We start from the raw sequence: 27,460 nt of genomic DNA, 5'->3' as shown, positions 1-27,460 counted from the left end.
AATATATTAATATATTAATAACAATAACATTATCCAGCTCAACTTTTTGCAGGAAGCGGATGCCTCTGACAAAGGGGAAAAATACAAGCCCTGTAATGTCCCTGAGAAGTCAGTTACAAGCACTGACAGCTAAACTCACTTAGATCTTGGCAGCACAATTTATAATTCCAACATACACAATATTTTAAGGTAAATATATGCTGAAATGCCCCCCCAAAACTAATAATAAGAAACAGTTCTGGCTTTTGTTGCAATAAGAACTTCCAGCCCAGTTGAATGCTTTGACAAAAAAAGAAAAAAAAAAAAAGGAAGAAGGTGGCTCTTGGGCATATTCATAGGCAGTTGAGCCCTGCAAAGGCCCTCATCATCTCGCCTCCTGCAGCACCATTCACTGGAACAAGAAATAAATACTTTCCAGCTCCAGGAGATAATGTAAGCAAAGTGTCTCCCACCTGTGGCCTGCAAGCCAGTCAGCAAGTGAACAACCACCCATCTGCAGAAGCTGTCTCTGGTCTCTCCTGCCAACTCACCACGGTGGGAAAGGACCAGCTGCAGGACTGGAAGTGTGTGTGCTTGGTTGACGGTGCTCAGGGGACTGACGCACCTGTGTAGCAAAAACTGCAGATGGGTTGGACATAAGCATCTCATGGAAGCAGGGACTGTGTAAGCCACTGAGCAGAGGCTGGCTACGACCAATGGGTGACTGCAATAAATTCTCTGCAGTGGAGGAAGTGGTTAATGAACAGAGGGAGAATGTGAGGAAGGGTGAGAGAAGGATTTATACTGGCTGGTATCGGAAAGCTGCCCCTCCTGCAGCACCTGCTGAAAGTAAGAGTGAGGAGATTCCTATATTTTTCCCAAAGTGACCCCCCAACACTGCTTGCTGCAAACATAATTAATTTCTTGGTGATAGAAAACAGTACAGTAAACTATGAAAAGGAGTAATAGTCAAGTTTTAACTATATAATTCAGTTACTGCAGCTTACACAAGTTCATGCTACAGCTACAAAAAATGAGTATTAAAGACAAGCAGAACACAATAACCTAACACATTCTATAAATACCCAGAAATATTGAACTTTGTCCTTCTGCCACAGTTTCATGCTACAAAACATTACTGTCCTGAGAAAATAATCCTGCCTGCACAGCAAAACTTGTACGAGAAACTGAAGTTCATTTTAGTTTTAACTATTTAAGCAATAATTTCTTGAGGGGGGGTATGCATATTGTTCAAAAATTGTGTACATCCTTCTCAGAACACTGATGAAAAGTGGTGGTCTTTCAATCAAAACATTATTTGAGTTTAGAGCTTTTTGTTGTAGGATGCTACCGACTCCTCGAACTAAGGTTTCCCACAGCAGGTACTCGCTCATCTGCTGGAGTTAACAACTGTACAGCAGAGTCAGCAGAAAGGAGCATGGACTGGGCATCAGGTACTCTAGTTCACAGACTAGCGCATAAGCTAACATCATCAGTGAAAGTGGATTTGTGTTAGGACACCAGTTGGTAACCTTCGACACATCCCTTTTTGGCAGCCCAGCTGCAGAAGCAGCAACCAGTGGCAGTGGGGTGATAACCAAAGCCTGAAGGTGTGATTCAAAGTCCATGTAAGTCTATTCGTACCAAAGCTACCAAACAGTCCTTGTGTTTATGATTTAAACAGATCTCTAGCTATTAGGGACTAGAATGAGATCTTCAATGACCAGCACTTTATATCACATTTAACTACTATGAAGTCTGGACATTATTAGGGATGGAACAATTGACTAGATGAGACACAGTCTTGATAGTTTCACACAGTATATTATTGACCTCATTATTTATCATTCTGGAAGTCATTTGAATCTGGACAACATAGAAAAGACACTATGCTTCCATAGTCATTTTTCTTTCTTTTCTTTTCTTTTTTTTTTTTTTTGGTTAACAACATCTGATACAATAAATTTGTAGCTCATAAATTAGACTTGAGGCACAGCTTTAATGGATGCTATAATTCTTGCAGTGGAAGTACAGCAGTGGTCCCATATTTGCACAAGACTGCAAAATCTTCATTCAAAGGTAGACAGAAAAATAGCCTGATTTTCTACAGCTGCTGATTTTCTAGTTAGCACAAGCAGAGCTATTCTGTTCTTACTATTCATACATCTGCCTGGCCAAAAAAAGGGAATATCTTTTTACAAAAAAACTTGTATAAATCAATGAATCACATGGAATCACAGAGTAGCTGGGGTTAGAAGGGACCTCTGGAGATTATCTGGTCCAACCCTCCTGCTTGAGCAGGGTCACCTACAGCATGTTGCCCAGGACCCTGTCCAGACAGGTTTTGAATATTTCTAAGGATGGAGACTCTACAGCCTCTCTGGGCAACCTGTTCCAGTGCTCAGTCACCCTTGCATTGAAGATGTATTTTCCTTAAGTTCAGACAGAATTTCCTGTGTTTCGGTTTGTGTCCATTGTCTCTCATCCTGTCACTGGCCACCACTGAGAAAAGTCTGGCTGTCTTGCTGGCATTTCTTATGTCTTATTATAAATCTTTGCAAGGAGGACAGACTTAAGTTTAGTTCGTGATTGCACATGGAGAAAAAACACATTTTACTACAGTAATACTCCATTTTTTTTCTCTAATGGCACCTGCATTTTTTTGGTGACACAGGCACAGCTGTGGGTCAGGTGTATTGTCCTATGTTACAAGAATATAACAGCTTTAACCACCTAACTGTAAGGCTGACTGATCTATTTTGATTTAAACCTGGCATCTCTAAGGCTCATTAACCACCTTCCATGCAGCAACCGTAAAACATGTTGTTTCTTGACAAAGAACATCGATATTTCAGTTTGGGCATGAAAGCAGATAAGAACGGACCCAGTTATCCCTATGTGTGTAGTGAAACAAACAATGATTTTTGCTTTGGTTTTAAAGTTTGATCCTGAAAAGATTTTTTTTTTAATGGAAAGGACAGACCACCACATTAGTTCAAGTTAAATAGGGAAGTGGCGAATTTTTTAAGCTATTCAAACTTTGGTGAGCCTTTTCTAAAAGGCATTTCAACTCCTTTCTAAAAGCTATTGTATTGGAAATTACATTGCCTCAAATAGAGGTTTATATCCTTATGAATTTGATCCAAAGGAAATATTACTAAATTCATGCCAAAGGCAACAGAAGGGATCTTTTGCAAGTGCAAGTCAGTGGAGTGCTATGGAAATTAGAAGAACAAAGTCGAATTACCCCTTATAATTTCTTTTAAAACTACACTTCATGACAATGTGAAATATAGCCCTAATCTTTTAAGGCTAATTTGTCGAAAATTTATGTCCTATAGGTTCTTCCTTTGTTCTACTAATGTAACTTACTTTATATTGGACCAATAGGAGAACTGATAGTATGTATACTATAGATAACAGTTAAGATTACTTTCATATTAGGTAAGCAGGAAAAGAGACAACCAGAACCAAGTTTTACCAAAGAACAACAAAAATCCATTTCTGAAGCAGGATTAAGCCCTTAAACAGGATGAAACAGACCTTTTTTTGTAATGACCTGGAATAGTGACCAGTATGGAACAAAGCTGATGTGAATAAAGCTTGCTTTAGCTATGGCAGGAAACACAACTAAGACTCTCCCAAACCAACAACAACAACAACAGAATATTACACAGCCTGACCTAAACATCCAGGCTTTAACTTTGCAGAGAAGCATAAGCACTGTGAAAATGATCATATTCTAATGTACTTTCACGTCTATTAAGTTATTCTTGAAGCATTTTATTTATTACAAGATGAAATTCTGCCCTTATCAGCATTGATAACAACATCCTAAAGTAATGAGTCAGAATCCTGGATGAGCTTAGAAGCATGATAATTTCCTTAAAATAAGCAGTATTTTGGTTTGAGATATTCTCCTGTTAGGGGTTTTCTTCATTATATTTGCAGGTTTTTCTCTATAATACTAGAAACTTACTTTTCCAGTTCAAATTATGTTTCCTTCTAGCATTCTCATGTATCCCAGAGCTAGAGATTCAGTAGAACCATTAAATTTCTTGGGACTAAAGAGCGATAGCCTTGTTATATATACAAAAACATGCAGGTGCTGTGGATCATTAAAATTCTATTTTCTCTTTCCCCTATGTTCTTCAGTCAAAAAGAGTCTATTTTCTCTTTCCCCTATGTTCTTCAGTCAAAAAGAGTCTTGTCTAATAGAGCTACAAATTCCATGTCCTATGTTACCAAAGATGACTTCAAGCAGTAAAACTAATCCAGATAGAGTTTCTTTGTATAAAACGTGTTTGTGATGTAGTAGAGTTTTGTGCCTAGTGTATCTCACATATACAAAAAAACCCCTTTCTCTACAGACTGTTGGAATATGGGTTGATGCATACTCTGTTTGCACAGCCTTTGCTACAGTTGTAAAAGATGGATGAGATGGAAAATCCCTGACCACTGAACAGAGAGAATATTTACTCTGTGCTTTATGCTGTATTGCTGTCAGGTATATTGTTAACAAAACAAAACAAACAAACAAACAAAAACAAACAGAAAATTCAGCTAAGTCCAGAAGTTTTAGACAAAAAAACAAGTAGACACTATGCTTCAAATTAGATTCACTCTTTCTAGTCTTCCAGTTTATTTTGAAGTTTATGTAGGTGCATGTTGAGCTTCCAGGGTAATGCATGCTCTGAAATCATAAAAAAATATATTTTAACAGTCAGAATACCTCACCACAAATATATGTTAAAGATTTGGGGCCTCTTTCCTATATCCACTTTCACAGCCACCAAAATTCTTTCCTTCTCTGGCAGAGATGAAGTATAAGAATGGCTAGCTGTGTAGAGAGCTCATCACTAGGTCCCACCAGAGAGGTAGAAACTTCTGAGACTAGGAGTACTCAAAGTTGTCTTTTGTTTGACTCCTCCAAGGACATCCAAGGACCAGGCAGATGGTGAGATAACCCAAATGGTTTATCAACATGTGCCCATTTTAAAATCAGCAGGAAGTGACTAAAATGTAGCAATAGAATTGCTACACTGAAATTCCACTGAATTTCCAGTTTCTCTCCTGAAATCTCAATTCCTAGTCTTTTTCCCAGACTACTAACAAATTTCAATTCCATACATGATTCTCTCCCTCAAATTAACCTATTCCAAGCTTCTGGAACCAGACTATCTCCTTCAACACATACACCTGGGTGAGGCTGTCTGAATTTGTGCTAGTCTATCTGAATTTTTGTCAAACAGCTTCTTCTTTCATGAAGCCTAGAGGAATCACTGAAAACATTCACTCTGCACTCACTTTAGGTACCCAACTATACATCATCTACAGCAGGGTAGAGTGACAATTACAGAAGAAAGTCCTGAGATGTAAGAACAAGGACAAAGCACAGAATTTCACTGAGCATGCGTGCAAAGTTCTTCTTCAGAGTTATAGCTAGATCAAACTTTGCTGGATTTTAACAGAACAGGCAAAAAAAGTAGTTATAGAGCATGTGGCTGTACACCCCTAAAAAAAATGGTGTTATTCTGCTGTATACAGGAGTTCAATAGGAAAGAAACAGAGAATATCTACCCTTTCATGCCTGGACACTTGAGGATTTTGTGCTATGTATCAGCATAACAACTTAAAAATAGAGTTCTCTCTTTCTAGTGCAATGAGTTCCAGATAAGAACTCAAAATTGCCAAAGGAAGGGTGGATTCTGTTGCATTAAGCAGTATGAGTTTTATTTCTCTTACCAGCATGTCTCAAAATGCTTAGGAAAGTCTAATCACAAGCAGAGATTTTATTATTGACCTCCATGAAACAGAAAATTAATTTAATTAACTCTTGCCCTGAGTGGATGGACTTAACAGCCCATAAAGTCTGTTTTTTATGCCAAAGCAGGCTAAATATGAAAACTTTGTCTCTGTTGTGATCTGAAATCTTCATTTGAAAACTGCTTCAGCCCTTCCCCCAGCCAGTACTTTGGCAGTAATAGTATTTGACATTAAGCAACAAGAAGTGAATCGAAAAGACGATGTTAGTTCAGCCAGTGTCATATCCAGGTACAAGTGAAATCTGATGCAGACAGGTGTAAAAGGAATGAGCTATGAATTGAAACTGCATTTTCATAGATCAGCTTGCAGAGACATTGATATGACATGAGCCCTAGTTCAGGAGACCCAGTTCAGACTCTCACACAGCTTTGATTAATTAAAAAAAGTGTTAAAGAAAAAGCAAGTCTAAAAATCAGTGTTGATCATGTTATAGACTCAGGGTATCTAGAGAAATAGTTTATTTTGCTTTCTAGCAGAGAATATTCTTGATCTGCTGTTTCCTAGACCTGGGTAAAATCTATACTTAAATAATGATGGAAAAATTATTTGGCAATTGTAGTGAAGTTAATATTGAAAAATAAAAAAAGAGTAGCAAATCAAATGAACTTCAATAACTATTTTAACATTGGCCATGAAACTGTTGAACATGAAAAGAAATCTACACAGGGAAAAACAGATACAGCATGAAAATGTTTTAAAAGTATCCTACTTTAGAGAGACTACTTTGAAATATTGAAGTGATGGCATTGTTGTTTTTAGCACTTCAGAATCTATGCTATCTCCAAATTAATTTTCAGAATTATCATTTTAGAAACTATTTATAAGTAAAGGTGGTATACTGATTTCTAATATTTTTGCACTATCTAACTTCTCTTTTCTATTTAACACTTTCATCTTCTCATTCCCTTCTTGCAACACATAAGGCAGAAACAATTTCTGATTATCAAACAGCATAAGAACAACAAAATAGAAACAGCTGTAATGGATCAGATCAAAAACCTGCTGGAAGCAGGGTCCATACAGAGGTCTAAAAGAGTATAAGAGCACAACATAGTAAGATTTTTTTCAGCATTAAATTTCTGCGCTGGTTGTTGTAGCTTTGTGTTTAATACCCTTTGATGGGTTTCACTTTCCTGAATTTGTCCAATTACTTTTTGGACTATATAAAATTTTGGCATTTACAAGAACTCATATCGACAAACTCAAAAGTTTAATAACACCTGGTATAAAAATGCACCTTCTTTTTGCTTGTCTTAAACTTGCTACCTAATAATTTCATTTAATTCCATTAATTCTCATAAAATAAGAGACAGGAAATAACTGTTTTCTATTAACTTTCTCCAGGCTATTCCTCATTTTAAAGACCTCTGTAATCTCTTTTCCAGGCCAAAGGGTCCTCATCTGTTTATTTGTTCCTCATATAAAATGTTTCACTCTTTTCTGCATCTGCTGTAGTTCAACTACATCCTCTCGGAAGGACCAGAACAGCAATCCAGATGTGGGCATGCTGTGGACTTGTATAGTGGTTTAATAATATTTCTTGTTCTGTCAGGTATGTATTTCCTAATAGTTTACAATATATACTTATATATAATACATTTATAATAGTTATTTATATTATTTATATGTTATAGTAATATGCTATTTTACATACTTTTGATTTTGAAAATTATGAGCACTGAGATGTTTTCATAAAAATTCTTGATTTTACCTCCTATATTAAATCCTTAACAATAAAAACATTAAATCCTACAGGATTTCAATGCTGACTCGTCATTTACTCTTACCAACCACTTACTTCCACTCTTTTAAAGAATTATTTGTTTTTGATGAACTTCCCTGTAATCACATGCCAACTCAGGTTTCTTCAGAGTTTTTGGTAAAAAGCTGTCTAAAGTCTTTTGGAGACTTGAATAGACTGTAGCAAATTCATGTGTCTCATACTTGCACCCAATGACTCCTTTAAGGAATTCTAGTAAATTTGTGAGGCATGATTCCTTTCCATAAAAGCTAATGGTTGGTTCTTCCCCAGCATGTCACATATAGGGGTGTCTGTGTGTGTGCACGCACACACTCACTTTCTATTCTCTATTAAACTTTTCAGCAGTTTTTCCAATATAGATATCAGATTTTCTGCTTTGCATTTTTTTACAATTTCTTTTAGAACATTTTTTTAAAATTGTCCTTATATTTATCACCCCTCCTATATCATTCCTCCTATACTGAGGCAATTTTAACTGATAGCATACACACCACAGTTAATAGTTCAGCTATTTCATACTTGGATGAATACCATCTCCAATTTTGTTATTATGCATTTCACTAGTTTATTCTACTATCTTTTCTAATGACACTTCAACCTGAGGCAGATCCTCCAGTAAGTTTCTCATAAACAAGGCTTCTGGTATGGAAGCCTTCTTCAGCTCGTTCACTGTGAAAACAGAAATAAAATAGTCATTTAACTTTTCTCCTGTGGCCTTATCTTCTTTAAGGTTTTTTTTATACTTTGATCACCTATTGGCCCTATGTATTGTCTGGAAAGCTTCTTCTTTCTGATCTGTTCAAAAAGGATTTATTATTAGTTTTTATGCTTTAAACAAGTTTTTCAGCCAAATCTTTTATGACCTGCTGGATTGTGTTTTTTCCATTTAACTCAGTTGGCATTGTTTGTCCTTTTTTCTTCTTCTCTTTTTGATTGGACATGACTTCAGTATTTGAAGGATGTCTTCTTACATTTAATCACTTCCCTTATTCTGCTGCTTACTGCAAACAGAGTCCTTTTACTTAGAAATAAGATAAGTTTGGCTTTGTGAAGAGGTGCTTTTTAAAAAGTCTTTTGTTGTTGTGGTTGTTGTGGTTGTTGTTGTTAACTACTATACATTTGTTCTCAACCTTTACTAAGATGTCTTTTAGTAATCACCATGCTACTTGTATGCACTCTGCCCTTTTGGCTATGCCTTTTAATATCTTATCCTTCTGTAGGGTTCTCAGCCTAAAGAACTGAACAAGCATGAGAGGCTAGATGCAAAGAGAGACTTAGAGATCCTGGCTAAAAATACGCTACATCACACTGTATTAGTTAAGAGCTAGTTTTGTGAAAGACTCCAGAATAATATACCTATATTGTCTACATAGACAGTATGTATTTCCTATAATCTTGCTGTGGTCTTCCTATAAGAAAAGTATCCAGAAAGAGCAGCTCACTGGACAGGAAGTTACCTAAAAATGCCATTAAGCACTCAGAACAAGACTATATCATAAATGTCATCTTCCTGTTCATCCATGACACAATGGCATTAAGAAATATCTTCCTCCACTGAGAATCCAAAACCCTCTCTGGAAGTGTTAGTTCACACCACATCTTTCAAAGTCAAGCAAAGCTGTAAGAATAAGGCCAATGGGGAGGTAGAATACATGTGCCTTGGGGCAGTCACCCACACCGTGAGCAGACGCTACCTCAGCCGAAATGCCAGCAGCCACAGGACAACAAAGTGAGGCCCTGCTATGACACACAGGCAGGCCAGAGGCTCTGCTGATATTTGCCTTTTCTCTCAGGCCCAAGGGATTCAAACCAGCACATCAATCTCCACACACAAATTGTGATAAAGAACCTGCAGTTTTGCCTACGTCCCTCTTGCCTGCTCTCCCAGTCAATCTTCATTTGTCTTTCTGAAGCACATGAACACCTCCAAAAGGAGAGGTGGAGGTTACCATGCAATGTTGTTCTCGCAGTAAAATTGGGTTTCAGTACCTTCACAGAAGGAAAAGAATAGATCTTGTGTCTGCGTTTCCTTTCTCTTAGATGAACCCTCTAATTACTGAGCTATTAAAGAAATGAGAAATTGTGACACAAGCATTTCACAGAATCACAGAATGGCTGAGGGGGGAAGGGACCTCTAGAGATCATCTAGTCCAACCCCCCTGCTCCAGCATGGTCACCTTGAGCACGTTGCCCAGGATGGCGTCCAGACAGCTCTCGAATATCTCCAAGGAAGGAGACTCCGCAACCTCTTTAGACAATCTGTTCCAGTGCTCAGTTACACTCACAGCCTGTACTGGTGCATGGGGTTATTCTTCCCTAGGTGCAGGACCCTGCACTTGCCTTCATTGAACTTCATAAGATTCCTCTCCACACAACTCCCCAGCCTGTCCAGGTCGCTCTGAATGGCAGCCCTCTGGGGTATCAGCCACTCCTCCCAGTTCTGTATCATCAGCAAACTTGCTGAGGGTCCACTCTGTCCCTCCATCCAGGTCATTGATAAATAAGTTGAACAAGACTGGACCCAGTACTGACCCCTGGGGGACACCACTAGCTACAGGCCTCCAACTAGACTCTGCACTGCTGATCACAGCCCTCTGAGCTGTGCCTTTCAGCCAGTTCTCAACCCACCTCACTGTCCACTCATCTAGTCCACACTTCCTGAGCTTACCTGTGAGGATGTTATGGGAGACAGTGTCAAAAGCCTTGCTGAAGTCAAGGTAGACAACATCCACTGCTCTCCCCTCATCTACCCTGCCAGTCATTTCATTGTAGAAGGCTGCCAGGTTGGTTAAGCATGATTTCCCCTTGGTGAATCCATGCTTAATACTGCTCATCACCTTCTTTTCCTCCACATGCTTAGCGATGGCATCCAGGATGAGCTGTTCCATCACTTTTCCAGGGATGCAGGTGAGGCTGACCAGCCTCTAGTTCCCTGGGTCCTCCTCCTTGCCATTTTTGAAGGCTGGACTGACGCTGGCTTTCTTCCAGGCCTCAGGCACCTCTCCTCTTCTCCATGACTTTTCAAAGATGATGGAGAGTGGCCTAGCAATATCTTCTGCCAGCCCCCTCAGCACTCGTGGGTGCATCCCATCAGGACCCATGGACTTGTGGGTGTCAAGTTTGCCTAAATGATCTCTAACATGATCCTCCTCAACCAAGGGAAAGGGAAAGTCTTCCTTTCTCCAGACTCTCTCTCTTGTCTCCAGGGTCTGGAATTCCTGAGGGCTGGCCTTAGCACTAAAGACTGAAGCAAAGGCGGCATTCAGTAACCCTGCCTTCTCTGTATCCTTCATCACCAGGGCACCCACGCCATTCAGCAGCAGGCCCACATTCTCCCTAGTCTTCCTTTTGTTACTGATGTATGTGAAGAAGCCCTTCTTGCTGTCCTTGACATCCCTTGCCAGACTAAACTCCAAATGGGCCTTGGCCTTCCTCATCGCATCCCTGCATACTCTGACAACACTCCTATATTCCTCCCAAGTGGCCTGTCCCTGCTTCCATCTTCTGCATGCTTCCTTCTTCTGTTTGAGTTTTGCCAGAAGCTCCTTGCTCATTCATGCAGGTCTCCTGCCCCCTTTGCTCAACTTCCTGCTCATTGGGTGCACCACTGAGCTTGGAGGAAGTGATCCTTGAATATTAACCAGCTCTCTTGGACTCCTCTTCCTTCTCAGACCCTATCCCATGGGATTCTTCCAAGTAGATCCCTGAAGAGGCCAAAGTTTGCTCTCCCGAAGTCCAGGGTTGCAATCCTACTTATTGCCCTGCTTCCTCCTCACAGGATCCTGAACTCCACCACCTCATGGTCACTGCAGTCAAGGCTGCCCCCAGCCTTCACATCTCTGACCAGTCCTTCTTTGTTTGTGAGTACAAGGTCCAGCAGCACACCTCTCCTCATTGGCTCCTCCACCACCTGTGTCAAAAAGTTATCATCAATGCTCTGAAGGAACCTCCTGGACTGTTTGTGCCTGGCTGTGTTATCCTTCCAGCAGATATCGGGGTGGTTGAAGTCCCCCATGAGAACCAGGGCCTGTGATTGTGAGGCTACTTCCAGCTGTCTGTAGAAGGTCTCATCGACTTCCTCTTCCTGATCAGGTGGCCTGTAGTAAACACCCACAACAGTGTCACCCCTGTTAGCCTGCCCTTTAATCCTTACCCATAAGCTCTCAACCTGCTCATCATCCACCCCCAGGCAGAGCTCAATACATTCCAGTTGCTCTCTTGCATAAAGAGCAGCTCCACCACCTCGCCTTCTTGGCTTGTCTTTCCTAAAAACCACATAGCCATCCATGACAGCATTGATTGCTGGCATGGCAGACACAGCAACTCCAACAGCTGCTGGAGAATACACTCTGCAGTATGTCATAACCATATCTGAGGAAGGATACACTATTACAACTGCAGAAGAAGGCACAAACTGCTGCATGCAGTCACTGCCTGTGTTGGCTGCACTCTAGACCTCGCTCTTATATAGCCTCTCCCTAGCACTGACTAACAGGGTGCTTGATCCACCCTCATTAAGTGTCAGCTGGAATAAAGGTCCCAGCTCCCTCTGATCAAGGCAACTAACAAAGCTTCTTAGCAGCTACACCTGGCTACCCCTAGCTAGAACTTCCCAGGAGAAGTTAAGATCTCCTGTAGCTGTTCTGGCCTAGCTCTCCTTGCCAGTCTGCAGCAAGCACCCTCTTGTTCCTCAGAAGGTCCCTAGAGAGCCCCAGCAACTTTCAGCAAGGTTTTCAGAAGTTCTAAGCAGAGCCTGGACGTTGCTGTGCAAACTGCTGCGTCTGTTCACTGCCTACCAGGATTGTTTTAATAGGAAGTAGCTGTGACCATTGGCATTTGCTATGATGACAGATTGGAGATATATTCCAAAAAATCCTTTCAGAACAGCTGTCTGGGGAAACATAAGTGAGCGAACGAGCGAGTGAGTGCTAGCTTGGAAAACTTGATTGGGTTTAACTGCTCTGATGAGGAGCTCAGTTAAAAAAGTGGTTTTGGACATGTGTAGAAAAAATAGTTAAGCTGCCCAGGGAACTTAAATGTTTCATATTGAGGTCTTGATAAAGTTTAGTTTGCCTCAGACAAAGCCATAGAGAAATCTCTGATCTCATTGCTCTAAGCAATTGTCTGTTGCTCCTCTCTGGATATTATTTAGTTAATTTTGTCAGCTGAACTATAGAAAAATACATATAAATAAATATAACACTATATATTTAAATCTCAAAGATATTTTCATTCAATAGCATTTTACAAGATATGGTCCATGGCTATGTATTGCTGAGTGAAAATATCTCCAAAATGTTGTTTCTGATTATTTCATTATCATTTTTTTAAAGGTACCTCTTTTAATACTAACCCACAAGCTTAACTTTAAAAGATTCAAGAGCTGGATATTAGTTTCATTTCTGTATCAGTCATTTTTTACTCTTACTATCTAACAGATCTGCCAAAGACTGTCAGGGTTTTCATCTGGATATGAGTTTAATCACAGCCTTTAACTAGAGAAGTCCTAGTTAGATTTTTAAACTTCCATTCTATATCTGTAATTTTTATCTCCATTAAGCCTTCCGTAATATTATTGTGTCATAGACACAATTTACATGCTCCAGAAATAAAAATGTATTTATTTGTAAAAATAATTTAATAATCTTTTTTATTGCAGAATAGATAAAATTACAGTAAAAATATGCAATAAATCTGTTGGCAGTTTTTTAACATTATTCTATTCTGTCAAAATAAACTCATTGATATCTGTATATAAAACTAATAACATCTGATAAGAAGTTACACTTAACTCCTGAAAAAATCCTGACATTTCAATGTCACAATAATAATTTGAAGTAAACAGTCGACTTACAATGAGTTATGAGCATTTGCAGATGGTAAATTTCAAAAATTCTGGAATCTTTCTCTTGAAGGTTAGGTTTAAGAAGGACAGAAGACTAAACCATGTGTTTAATTTACTCCAGATGTAGCAAGTTAAAAAATAAACAGAGATGAGTGCTCCAAAGCTCCATATTAAACTTGGAGATGAAGTAATAGAGGCAACTGTATAAATGGTGTTTGTTACCTATTTTCAGCCACTCTCTTTCGAGTGCTTTGGCTAAATTCCGAGTGAAGAGTTGTTATTTCTTAGCATTTTTTTTGTATAATATGCAAGGCAAAGTGAAACTTCAATGGGTACTGCTAGGCCAGAGCAGGAGCATGAATTATTTTTCTTTTTCAAGTTCAGGCAATGCTTTCACAGCAATACTTGCAATTGGCTGTATTTCAAAGAGATGCAGCACATTCTGCAGCTACCTCCTCCTGCTCATCTCACTATCACTTTGCAGGCCACAGAGTTATTTTCACATCTAAATGTTTGTTTTTAACAGCTATGTCTGTGGTGAATTAAGCTTCAGTTGTAGCAGTTTAAATAAACACTTAGATCACAGTACGGTACCTACACGTTGAGCGATGGTGAGATGATCCTAGGAGTGTTCTTTTAATCAAGCACATAGAAAACACATGCAGGTTTGTGTGTATGTGTATGGAGCTCCACACCTTGGTTACGAATTTAAAATGTAGGGTTTTAAAGTGTAGTTCACAGCCTGCAATTGCAAAATGGTTATAATATATATAAATATAACTGTTATATACAATATATATGTAACTGTGGTATTTTGAAACCAGACTTCTTCCTGTATTTCAGATAGTGTCCCTAAGAACTGTACATTTTTTGGACTGGATGTTGCTTTTTCTGACTTCCTAAAAGAGAGAACAATGTCAAGGTCCCGATGTAGCAAAGGATTTCATTATACGCTTAACTGCTTAACTTTACACATGTGAATAGAGCCAGTGAAGTCATCATTTAGTTGGACTGGGTCATATATGCAGAGAATTTAGAACAATCAACTCTATGTTTTTCCAGGATTTCATCCATAGTTAATATGTTGATGCAATGGGCACAGTAACAGTAGGATTCATCTTGCCTGTTTTCAGTGTCTTAAAAGTTAAGCATCTGTTCTAGATTAATCACTGGTTTCTTCTATAGGAAGATATATATCTATGGAGATGATATCTACTGGGGACATTCATTGCATATGTCTTAGATATCTGTTTTTGGATGGTTTGCATTGTACACTGGCGTGGACGTCTCCCTTTTCATTAACCACAGAGGGAACCTGACTGCCTGTCTTAGATCTGATGCCTAGCACTAGCTGGGCAAAATTAGATACCTGATCTTTGTGTGAGTATGGCAGCATTATTTGCAAAAATCTCCCACAGTTGCATATATGTTAAATTATACTGATGTCTCAGTTTTTCTGCTTCTCTCATTGGCGGAGTTCCTTTTTCCTATATCTTTCCTGCCTTTTTGGAAGGATTTTATTCCTGAAAGTCATAAGGGTATCACGTAAGTTGCACAGAAACTAGTATGAAGAAGTACTAGAGAGATGGTTGCCTCTTATTTGGGCAGCTCTCTCCTCTCTTTCTGCTTTTTCTTTTGCTCTCTTCTACCTCCTGTTTTTTTAAGACAGCTGGAGGGTACCACCTGACACAGTGGGCAATAACTGGGGAAAAGCTGAGTGTTCCCAGTACCATTATCATTATTAATGATAATACATGTTTAATCCAAGTCATACGCCAATCTGATTTGAGATTTATCCTTAACTGACACAAGGCAATAGGACAGAAATGGACAATGTCCTACATTCCCACTTGCAGAATGCACTATTTCATGCTCTGCCATGGGGACACTTTTCTTTCATGTATTTTTATATAAAAGTTATCCTTATCCATATGTAATAACTTAATACAATTTAATTTATTCACATTTGAAAGAGAAATTACATTTTGAAAAAGAAGCAAAAAATACCCAATTTCAAATATCAACTTTATTTTAACATAAATTTCACCTCACTTTTTAGCCTAAAAAGTTTAACCCAAATATTAAAGTTTCTCCCTTCTTTATTTTTCCTCCTTTCCCACTGAACAAGAAGAGAGGTAAAGAAAGGGAAGAGTTAAATAAGAAAACAATTACTCTTATACATCTACTGTTGGGTAAAATTACCAAAGGTGCATTTTCCCCATTTCCTATACTATATTACCAAATTCTAAATGAAAAACATTAGGAAACATCTGAAGAGCATGGAAAAGTGGGAAAGGCTATAAAATTAGTTTTTCACTGAAATATTTAAGACAAAAAAAGGCACAAAATCAAAATATGTAATAAAAAATTATGAATTAAATCTGTGTGTATTTTCCAAGGAATATTGGACAATTTCCAAGGAATATTTTCCAAGGAATTTGGACAAATTGCAATGTAATATGATTCTACATAAGAGAAGTGTAAAAGTAAGTGCAAAATATTTACTAGAAATTTAGAAGCAGTCATAGAGGTTGGAATCCAGGCATAAAGCCTTTAGAATCCTAAAATGATTTCAGTTAATACTTTATTTGATACTCTGGAAATCCTCCTAAAGTACTCCTAAAGATCTGACACAATTTTTGGTTTTTAAGTTCATTTATTAAGTATGTTCAAAGGAGCAGAACTGCAGAACAATTTGTGGGAAACTTTAAAGCATAGCTACTCAAAGTAGGTATTATGTTCCTGCCTGATGAAAGAATTGTACTTGCTATTTATTTGTCCTTGTCAAGTGATGAAATATTTTATCATCAATATGGAAACTTGCAAGAGTATTTCTTCCTTTAAAAGTGTAACATAAGCTAAACATGATAATAATTCATTTTGTTGTGTGCTTTGAAGTCACTGGGATTTAATCACATGGTTCAAGTTAAGCTCATAATAACCTGCAACTCTATGATAACATTCTTTTTGAATTAATAATCATATTAATGACAATTTGTGCAATCCATATATGTAGAGTGTTCAGCTGCACTCAGGACTCACTTCACGGAGACCAGAATGAAGCTAGACTGCTGTTTTCTGGAGTATTCTCTCATGTTGCATATTTTATCTAGGAATCTGCACTAAAATGATAACAGAAGTGTAAAAACTATGGTTCCAAACAATAGATGTTGCTTTTCATTATAGAAGGGATAAACATACTTCAAGTGCTTTAAAATCTATATATTCTAGGTGTGAGGATGGGCCTTCTGGTAAGAAAGATTAATGCCATCACGTGTGATAACTTATTACAGAATAGGAGGTGCCACAAAGGCAGTGTATAACAGATCCCAGCTCTGTGCACAAAATGGGACTGTACTGTGCTTTGCGACAGGTCTTTATACAACAAAACTGGCAGATGTTGAGGATCACTGTGATTAGCTGATGCTTAATATTTTTTAAAACACTTCAGTAGGAGTGCTGTGAAAACTTGATATAATTCATTATACATTATGCAAATAAATGTTAAAATTGTTATCCTAAAACTACAGAATTCAACATTTGATTTTGTGTAAGAAAAATGGATTGGGTGCTTCTGGCAATGTTAATGTAATTACCACCAGCTTAATTTGTAGCATGAAGATCTGCAAGTGTGTGTCCCAAGATAGTTGCCATCTTGTTTTACCACTGTTAAATTGTAATTATGGCTTTGGAAAACCGTATGTTTGGGGACATTAACAGTGACAACAGAATCTTGGCAAAATGTTGGTTGCTTAGCTACAACTAGACAGAACAAACTACTAGCAGAGCTGTAAAATGTTTGTTTTTCAAAGAATGTATTTAAACGAAATAGCAATGTGTTGTAACTGTTATTGCTAGGTTTTCCACATTTACTAATAGACTGTCAAGAGAAGTGTTACTAAAATCACTATCACTTTGAGGGAAAACAGAACCTCCAAAATATCTCTGTCTCTAACTTGACTTCATGTCTGTGTTTATGGGAATTTCTCTTTTTCCAAAGAATGAGAAAGTTTGCAGATAAAAATGGATGACAGTTTTGATATAAACTTCTCCTTTCATGAAAAGTTCAGATTAGAAAACATAGTAAATTTTAGCAGTTTGTGCCAAGTAATTTCTCTTTAAATTTTACTTTAAATTGAGAAATTGAAAAAAGATGTTACAATTGCTTTCAAAATTAAGTGACCCTCTGTTACAAAATTTCTATGGTTTCATTTTTTAAATATTAAAAATCTCAAATGTGAATTTACATAGTTTTTTTATTGAAAGAAATTCTGTCAAATTATGCAAATATATTTTTCCCTCTTATACAGGTCACCTAAAGTTCAAAAATGTTTACATTGCAAACTTAGCTTTAATTTTAAAGTTGAAACTACCTACAAATTTTTTTTCCATACTATTTTAATTACAGGTCCTTTTCTTTCAGCCTACAGATCTGAAACAACTCCCATTGAAATAGCAAATAAATTAGAGAGTCTGTAAGTTCTGATACACAGGTTTCTCCCTGGGAGAGACTTTGTATTACACATTTGATTTTAGCGAAAGACCAGTAAGTATTGAATTAATGCAAGAACTTTGAATTGATGCGTACAGCCTCCCTATTCTTTTAGCAAAAAGAATATGCAAATGTTTGATTAATCAGGCTCTGCTGTTTTTGTTGTCAATGATTTGTTCAAGTCAAAAATACCAGTTTCAAATTTTAGTTTTAATGATCTCTTCCTTGTAATATTATTATTCAACTCTAATCAAAATTAATCTGAGACAAAGCAATAAATTAAATGAGGCCAATTAATAAAACTTGCACTCCGCCATTATAAAGCCTTATAGAGCTTGCTTAAAATGTGAACACTGGCAGTGCTTTCCTTCTTAAGTATAGCAGAGTGCTAATTTCCTTCATCAGACTAATTTCACTGTATGAAAACAGATTAATGTGTTGGTGTATTCCTAAACCATCAAGCAGAGGTTCTACAGCTGTGAACCAGAGAAAATTTAGCAGATGAAGATATAGGAGCATGCAAACATTTCTCATTGCAGTAACACTACCATAATCACGCAACTTGTCCTCTGCAGACATATTATTTTAAACACCCTTTGTGTGCCAGTTATGGGGAAATGTTTCTTCCTCTCTTTTCTCCAGAGGACAAATGTGATTTGCTCCACTCCACCTGCTCTGCACCATTAGGTGTACTGGAGAGTATAATTTTATGGACAGAATTTCCAGTATTTTGATGTTTCCCTTTTGATGAGCATTATAGCACCTATGTTTTCAAGTGGAGAATGACACTATGGTCATAAGAATGGACATACATTTTTTTCTGTATTTTTTCTAAGCAAATCTAGTTGGTAAGTTCATAACCTTATCAGAAACTTATCTCTAGGTCTAATAGCCCCTATGTAAATAGTCTTTGCTTATGTTATAGTCCTATCAAATTTTCATAAGTAAAGATGCCTCACATGAACAAATGTTGCTGTATTAGGCAGCAGGTTTCACTCTTTTCCATATTTTGAGTAGAACAGTTGCTATAAAAAAACATAAACAAAAAGAAGAGGCAATGCTAAATTTCTGCCATTCCTCCCCACATGGATATGCCAGCCTAATCTTCGTTCTCATAAATGTAACTTCTGATATTGTTTTTTATTATTTATGAATGTTTATATACCTTTTATTGTACACACAGAAACTTAGCCAAAACGACTTTGATGTACAGACCTCTGCATGCGAAAGAGTAGCTGAACAAAGCTGATAATGTAAGTACTGTTATTTCCATATACAATCTGACAGATGTCCATCAGACATTTTACCTTTTAGGTTGTCAGGGAACCTATTTAGCTTCTTCCATGCTGCCAAGTGATAAGATTCTTCATAGTCTAAGCTTAATGATGGCATTGATCAAAATGTTAATTTATGTAGATTTTATCAGGACATGATGATTATGGTGATAAGGCCTCGTGATTGGAACTTCCAGAGCAAATGTACTGAAATGATAAATGCATATTTCCCAGTCCAAAGAAATAGATTCAGTACTGCAGTTAATGTTTCATACAGCCCAACTTCATTAAGCACAACTCAGCTAATGACATCATGAATTTGTTTCATTATATCAAATTGCATTAATTAGGGAAATGCATCGAAAGCTGATTGTAAAGAAATGTGCTTTTTCCTGGAATAACTAAAAAAAGGGGCAATTGGATTAATTTGTCCCTTTTCCTCCCTATTAACTTGGAATGTGATGATTCTTTCTCAACTTTATGGTGTGAACTACTTTGTGTTTAACATGTTTCTCATTAACCAACTTAATTGTAGGGGTTTTAAGTGAGAACACTCACAGGCTGGACCAATGCCAGCTTGCTCCTTTCCAATCATATTAAATGCTATCTCTCCAGAGATAAAGGCCTTTAACAAAGGCCTATGTTACCATTATTCTTTATGTTAAAAGAAGCAATCAACAAGGTCTTGCTATGATTCCTTAAATTATTCACGCCTGATCCATTGTATCAAACTACAATGTTTACTGCAAAATTGTTGTCCTCTGAGTTCTGATTGTGATAATGGGGCTCTGCAGGATACATGTGATTCATAGTGATGTCTCTGAGCTCTTAAAAACATTGTTGTGCTGCATTTAATTATAGGAACAGATTCTACAAACAGTTGAAAATCACATAATTTGCATGTAATTATGGGTATTATGTAGATTGGAAAGGGATAGGTGGCTTTCATTATGCAGAAAGAGTAGGTCTTTCTAGTTTTAACCTTCTGTTGTCCATGATTCCTAGAAATTATAAGTTTAAGTTCACATTAAAAATCAGCTGGAAAATCATGCTGGGAAACAGCTGCTGTTGTACTTTTCTGTGTTCTGAAGCAAACTACTGAGCTGATATACCAAAGAAGCTCTCTTCTTAGAAGAATGCCAGTGGAGTAGTGGTGGAGTTATTAAATCAAAGATAAAAATAAGTGAAGGAATAGTATATAATAATCCATGCTAATTAACCAATAATTATTATTTTATTAAAAATAAATTAATAATAACTTTTTCAAATACCAAAGTTTCCAAGAAATACCTTTTGCTAATTGAAATGTTGGTTCAGGTCTGCATTAGAAAGTAGAGCTCTCAACAGTGTTTTGCTCAGGTGAGCTTCCAAACAGACGTAGAAGTCTGTCTGCAGTACAGGCATGAACACATCTGACCTGGGTCTGTTTATGATAATCAGAATGAGAAGCAGAGGGTGCATGGTGCAGAGATCCCTGAGCTGGCTGGATGTGAATCAGCCTGGGTCTGACTGCAGGCTAAGCCACATTTGTGCAGCAGTGCATTCAAGCTAATAAAGATAGCTGTGAAGCAGAGCTTGTTAGGTCAGGCATGGAGCTATCTGCACCATGTGGGCTTACTGACTTACATCTCTGCTGGCTCACGGATCTCTACGCCATACGCCCCTGCATGGCAAAGTCAGGCTGATAAATAAGCCGTTTTGTCTGGAGACTCGGGGTGAACATGTAGAATTAACCTGGCTTTGTAAATTCCTCAGCTAACAAGAGCAAGCACCCATCCCAGGCATGGGTGAGAAAGCTTGCCCCATGCCAAATGCAGGCAGGCCACTTAACAGCCAAAGGGAATCTGCAGTGACAGTCTCTTCCTCAACAAATTTCTGTTGTTTCTGGAGGATTAGACAGGCCACAGATTAAGTACTAGCTGCAAGGAAACTTTACGTATACCTAGGACACTGCTTGTATGCCTAGGAAACTCTTATAGCAAACTAATGATATTACTACCATTAAACTGACGATACTGGTACAGGTGAGTAGATATTCTATTGTAAAACGAGTGAGTTTTCACTCTAGTGTAGGGAATTTTACCAATATAGATCTACTGCTTAGATTCACACCTTTGCTAATAATAGTATAAGGTGTGAAAACTCCAAAAATCTATCCTGTTTTACAGTGCTAAAATCATGGACTTTTCCAAGAAAAATTTTCACAAATAGTAAATTTGCTTCAGTGTTTCAATACCCCTTTAAAGTAAAAAGCTGTGAAGGCAGGTTTCTTGATGAGCTTTTTTTTTTTCAGTTGAAGTTAACCAGCAAAGTTACATTTTAACAAATTTTGCATACTTTGGATGTCATTAGCGGGCCATTATCTGTACAAAAAGCTTGTCAAGAGCTGACCTTTCTTAGAGCAGAGATAGCATAAATGATTTCTGGTACACCATGACGTCAATCTAGTTTTCCAGAGTTTGGGTAAAAGTAGAAAGAGGGCAGCTAGACTGCAGATATGTGTATGACTATGAATGTTTATATTGCTAGGAATTTTTTTAAAACTGTTATTTGTATTTGTGTGGTTTTAATATAAACTATAGACATGTCTACAACTATTGTAATATTTGTAATGCCTGTATTATCTGAAAATCTGAGATTCCTTGTCCAAAATAGACAATTTGTAATCCTCTAACCTGTCCATCAACACAAGATTAACCACAGGTTAGTACCTATTAATTCTTTCAGCAAGTGTGCTGATTTGCACTTGAAATAGAGCATATTTTCAAAATTTTTCCAGGTCATTCTTCTTATTGCATCTTCAGACAATTTGTTTCAGTGTTAATCATCCTAAACATAAAAAAGTTGCATCTTATTTCCAATTTCAGTTCAGATGATTTCCATGAAATTAAATTAAACAAAGATGTCTAAAAGTAGCAGTATTTCCAGAGATGAGTAAGGGCATTTCTGGTCCTAAAGAGAACTACAGAATGAAGAACTTAGCTTGTCATAGCAAGCTTGACTTAGCAAGTCAAAAATTTGTCATATCCCTGTGGTCCAATCATCACTATGTCTAAATCACTATGAATCTTTCATAATAGTGAGGGCCACATGGGTTCTCAGCTTCCAGATTCCTCTTAGTAAAGAGAATGTCTCAAAAAGTATGCACACTTTTGTAAAAAGATACTGAAAATACCAGGGAGGAGGACAAGCTGGATTACAGATTTGTTAAAGGGAAATAGCTGTTCAGAAAAAAAGCAAGCAACAAAAAACAAATGCAATAAAAATAATAAAATATGTTAGGTCCTAAACTTCCATAAATCAGAATATTTTGCTCATGTTACATCACATACCTTATAGCATTGTTAGCAAGATGTAGATACCTCTATCAAGTGCTCCTGTGAAACATGAAATCCTTTGAGAAGTGCCATTATCCCTGAAACGATGCCAGTTGATATCAGTTGATGTCACCCTTTTCTTCTACATTTTAGAAATTTATGGGCTTATATTAAGGTTTATATTAAGTGTGATATAGGATTGTATGATAAGATCTAAAATTATGTACTTGGCTGTGCAAAGCAGTAAGTACCATCAGCTTCCATTGACTTTGCTCAGTATGTCTTGAATTCTTTAACAGCAAGGCATGATAAGCAATGAAAAGCTGTTTAACATTGTGCTGAATTTTTCTTTTTCGAGATGTAACCATATTGCCATCTACTACCTTGTTTTTGAGCAAAAAGATTTTATAAAATATTCATCCTGACATTCAAAGCCCCACAATGCTGAATCAAACATTTCTGAAACAACATCTCCAGGTGGAGATGCTTCCAGAAGTGTTGCTTCATTTTTCCAAGTTACAGTTTATCCAGCTGCCATAGCATGCACATTAAAAGACAAGAAAGAGAAGAAAGAGAAAGATAATATATTCCTTAAATGTTCAGGTATTCTATTATTCATCTGAATACAGACAACTGAAGATTAATAGAAGAATAGCAGGGAGAAGGGTGAGTAAAGGTCTTCTTCCTATTGTTTTAAAAGATGGAGCCTCAAAAGCCTAAGCCAGGGGTGATCTAGCTCAGATCTCAGTCTTTATCAGTTAAATTTCTAGCAATAAAATCCTCCATAGTGCCTGAGATTTGCTTACTAGGCATTGCACTGCAACCAAAGCCACTGACACCAGCCTTTAACGGAACAGCATCTGTCTCACACAGCCTTTCACACAATTGATAAACAGTTTTATCAACCTTTCGATAAAACTTTTGGCATTCTTCTGCCTCTTGCCTAGCCCTCATCCACAGTTACATACTGTTACTGTTGTCAAAATTAAAATAAGAGATAAGAAATGATGTTAGATCCCCCTCCCTGCTTTTCCCTCTTGAATTTAGGCTTTTATTTGCTGGGAAAGTTATACTAGCCACCAGAATACTTGATACACCAGGACGAACTGTACTCCCCTTTTGTTGGAGGCATTCTTTTTCTGAGTGTGTGGATAGCTAGGAACTGTAGAAGACACACAAATTTGGAGATGCTTCATCCCAGGTGAGTCGGTGCTACCTTATCTCAAGCACTGGTGATAAACATTCAGCCTTTTCCTTGCTATTGGTCCAAATACTACTTACTTGTAAGAAGTGGAACACCTTCCCCTGCTATATCTGAGACCCCCCGCAAAGGCCAACATTTATGTCACTCACCTGTGAGGCACAAAAGCATCTACTTTCAGATGAAATCAGGCAAAGGGAGAAGTCAGGTCTTCCGCACTCTTGATGAGTGATCTGGCCCTGGGGTGAACGATGCCTCAGTGAGGTTGAGGGAGATGAATAACGTCCATCATCCTCTTGTCCACAGCTTGTACGAGAAAAGACTGACCTCATCAGACATCTACCACTAGAAGAGCCATGGCTACGAGTCCCAAGTGGAAGGCAGTGCTTCCCTGCAGCCCAGAGCACTTCTGTGCCCTTTACTTCTCTCCTTGTAACATTTTGAACTGTCTAGATTACAGAAAGCTCTGCCAGGCTTGCTAGGGTTGTGAGTCCCAGCCATGCCTTATTTAGGGAATACTGTTTGCTATTTCAGAGTTATGTGTTGTCAGAAATAGATGCTCTAAAATACAAGCCTGCATTTCTTTGCAAATGTACCCTGGAATTTTTTTTAAAGTCTGCATGTGTCAGTGATGTATTGCAGCTAAAAAATCATTCGCAACAGGATTACTGCTGACTGTTCCAGTTAGTGCAGAACATAATAGAGAGCACCTGGTGTATCTCCAAATAATACAGAAATTTATAAAATCCCAATTTTACTGCAGATAAGGTGTGCATGCAAATCAGGATACCCAAAAACCCTAAATGAAGACCCTGAAACTTGTTTGTAAGGTTATTCTCAAGCAATAGTGAAGCCCAAACTACCCTGCAGGATTTTTCTAGCTATTTTCCATACGTATCAGTTTTTCTCTCTGTTAGATAGTATGTCATCTTTTATAAACCACAGGATATACCAGGCCCAGCTGGGAAGAGGCCATGCATTTCTTATAAAAGATTGAGAAATCATGAGAGATGCATGCAGAAGGCAGTTGTATTATAGAAAAGAAAGGTGCTTTCTGGATTAGCAGCCCAGGGTCAGTGAGCACCACAGTTTTATCTGATGATTCTACTTAATTTTGTTCTGGAAAATTAATCTGCAAGCAAGAACAGATATGATAGTAAGCCCCTCCAGGACAGGGAGAAAGAGACCTACTGTTTTGTGTGCAGACAAAAAGATTCTTGTGCTTCATTAAGCTAAGCACAGTGGTGGCAGCACTTGGGCCTCACACGTCATGTGCAGCCTTCTCACATCTTCTCACATCATCCTTCACCCATAGCCAAAACCATAAGGAAGGAAGGTAAAGGGATGGTGTGAAGAAGGAAGCAGCTATCTCCAACAGACTCCAAAAAATGGGTAAGAGGAGGAAGAAGGGGAAATGAACTACTATCTTAACTAGTCCAGGTTGAGCCTACTCCTTTTTGGTCTGGGTATCTCTCCTAACACTCACACTTAGCTAGCTTAGCTGTTGGCACATTTCACACAGTATCACTTGTATAAGAGAAAGTTAGCACCAAAATCCTTCAATGAAAGTAGGTAGAATTTGCTCCATAAGGATGATATGAATTAAAAAAACAAGTGGTTCAGCTATGAAATGAAACCAAATTTACCTCAAAATATCATGTTATAGTGCTTCTTAAGAGACATGAAAATTGTAAAACATTTTCTCTGTGGTAAACAACAGTGGGTTTGAGCTGTTGTTTTTCCACTTATTCCCAGTACTACACACAAAGCAGTGTTTTGATATCCTCTCCTCAATTACCAGTGTTGTCACAGTGCTTCCATTTTCCATGTGAAAGAGCCATGTAGTTCCACCACATAAAAATCCTGGAGAATTTCCCTTTGTAAAATCTGCAAGTGCTTGTCATCTGCAGGATCAGATTCAGGGATGCTACTGGTCTCTCAGATGAAGGCAACAGTTGTTAAGGTGTTAAGCAGCTTTCAGTAAGCAATGACACTCTTATTGAATGGATTATTTCATCAAGAAGGCCTACATATTTTGCAATATTAATGGGCAGTTCCCATGCATCTAGTCTGGTTCTGTCTCTCTTTTTGTCAGGAATGAGAATTTAAGCCATACTCACAGGCTGTAATAGCCAGTAGTCATTCAGCTCATAAAAGTATGTGGTAGGGGGAGAAAAATCACTGATTAAAAGTGCCTAAGTGGCAAATTAAAAAAAAAGACCAGCTGCCATCCCAGTGGTAACATAGCTTTATGCTCTGTCATGCAACAAATAGAGATTAATTATTCTGTGTATTTCCACCAGAGATCTGGTGGAAATGATCTCTTTCAAAAAAAAAAAAAAAAAAAAAAAAAAGTTGATCTCTTATCTCTTTGTAATTTTTTTGATCAAGCTCAAATATATCTTTTTTGGAACTGAAATGATGTTTCAGTTTCAGCTCCTCTCCATTTCTTCTCCCCTCTCTTACTGCCACCACATACATTTTCAAAGGTGTGTAGTGAAAGTCCCAAATGTCTCTTAATGGAAAATTTTAAATTGGTTTTGAGTTTAATAGAATCTGTGAGGTTCCATTCATTTCAGGAAAGCACCCTAAAACAAGTTTTGTGTTTTTTTTAAGGGTTTGGAAGTTCCTCTTCTTTCTTGATGTACAAAGAGAGGCTAAAGCTCATTAGCTAACTATGGCTGTTTAATTCTGCAGTTCTAGAAGTCCTCAATTCCCATTCTTTCTTTTTTTTTTTTTCCAAAGTGTTTCTTTCCACCCAAATAAAAAGATGAGGAAATTCCCTTATAGTATTGTCCCGATCCAATATTGGGGGGGGGGGGGGGGTGCTTTCGTTACGATCCCAAGGACAAGATTAAGACGCTAAAACCGGTCAAATATCGTACAACCTTTTAACTTTGCTTTCCACGGAGTGGGGAGAAAAGGTGGGGGGAGAAGGCGAAGGGGAGGCGAAGGGAAGAGAGAGAGAAAAGGGGGAGCGAGAAAGAGATATCACCACCCGTGGATCCAGCGGCGTCCTGTTGGTCCTCTTCACCCTGGGTGTAAATTTTAGCAATGCGTGTGCAGTAATTACAACTCGAGCAGGGTCCGACCCTAGGTTCCTGCTGAAAAGTTCGGAGCCAAATCAAGGCAAATTAAATAAATAAATTGTAATGACACGCGTGCAGTAGTTACAGCTCGAGTTGGGTGCTTCCGAAGAGGGACCCTGAACAAAGAAATCCCTGGGCAATTATAGCTTTTTCAAATTAAGTTTCCCACCCCTCACGCGGTAGTTCAGACCAATAGTATTTTTTGGGTCTGGGGTCTCCTGCTCCCTATTGGGTCTCATCGTTGTTCCCAGGCAGGCTGCTTTTCTCCCTTATCTTTACTGTTGCGGTTTCTGCTGACAAATGTGTTGATTCCTCGGGTTCTGCCCTTCTCTCTCAAGGCCCTGACAAACAGGTGTTGTTCCAGCAATTAGCACTGCCCCAGCAGTGACAGTAGGTGTTATCTTCCAAGGTCCTGACGAGGAGGATATAATCCAGACCCCCCCCCCCTAATTAACACTGTTTCAGCAGTGAGGGGAGGCTTTGTTTCCCAGGGTCCTGGCGCCCAAGCAGGCCTCACTTCAAAGCCTTGACATCCTCCCTCCCGGAGTGTGAAGCATGGGAATGCAGACTGCTTGTAACTCCCATGTCTTTCCAGTCTGCACCAGCTCTGGGGCCCTTTCTCACTGAACTAGGGAGTGCGGCCTAAGGCTTCAGCAAATTTAGCTACTCATGCTA

At 38.2% G+C, this 27,460-nt stretch overlaps 1 long non-coding RNA gene across 1 annotated transcript; it reads right to left on the bottom strand.

Annotated features, from left to right (window-relative positions):
* Window positions 1-1,911: 1,911 nt before the first annotated feature.
* Window positions 1,912-26,007, bottom strand: LOC135327820 (uncharacterized). The gene is made up of 3 exons (XR_010388215.1): window positions 23,849-26,007; window positions 22,511-22,593; window positions 1,912-4,672 (listed from the first exon to the last, which is right to left on the bottom strand). It is a non-coding gene; the product is annotated as an uncharacterized LOC135327820 (long non-coding RNA).
* Window positions 26,008-27,460: the final 1,453 nt, after the last annotated feature.

The sequence above is a fragment of the Dromaius novaehollandiae genome, chromosome 3, assembly GCF_036370855.1.
Source record: "Dromaius novaehollandiae isolate bDroNov1 chromosome 3, bDroNov1.hap1, whole genome shotgun sequence".
Lineage (NCBI taxonomy): Eukaryota > Metazoa > Chordata > Aves > Casuariiformes > Dromaiidae > Dromaius > Dromaius novaehollandiae.
The sequence above is the reverse complement of the archived record's forward strand: the minus strand, read 5'-3'. Positions and strand labels throughout refer to the sequence as shown.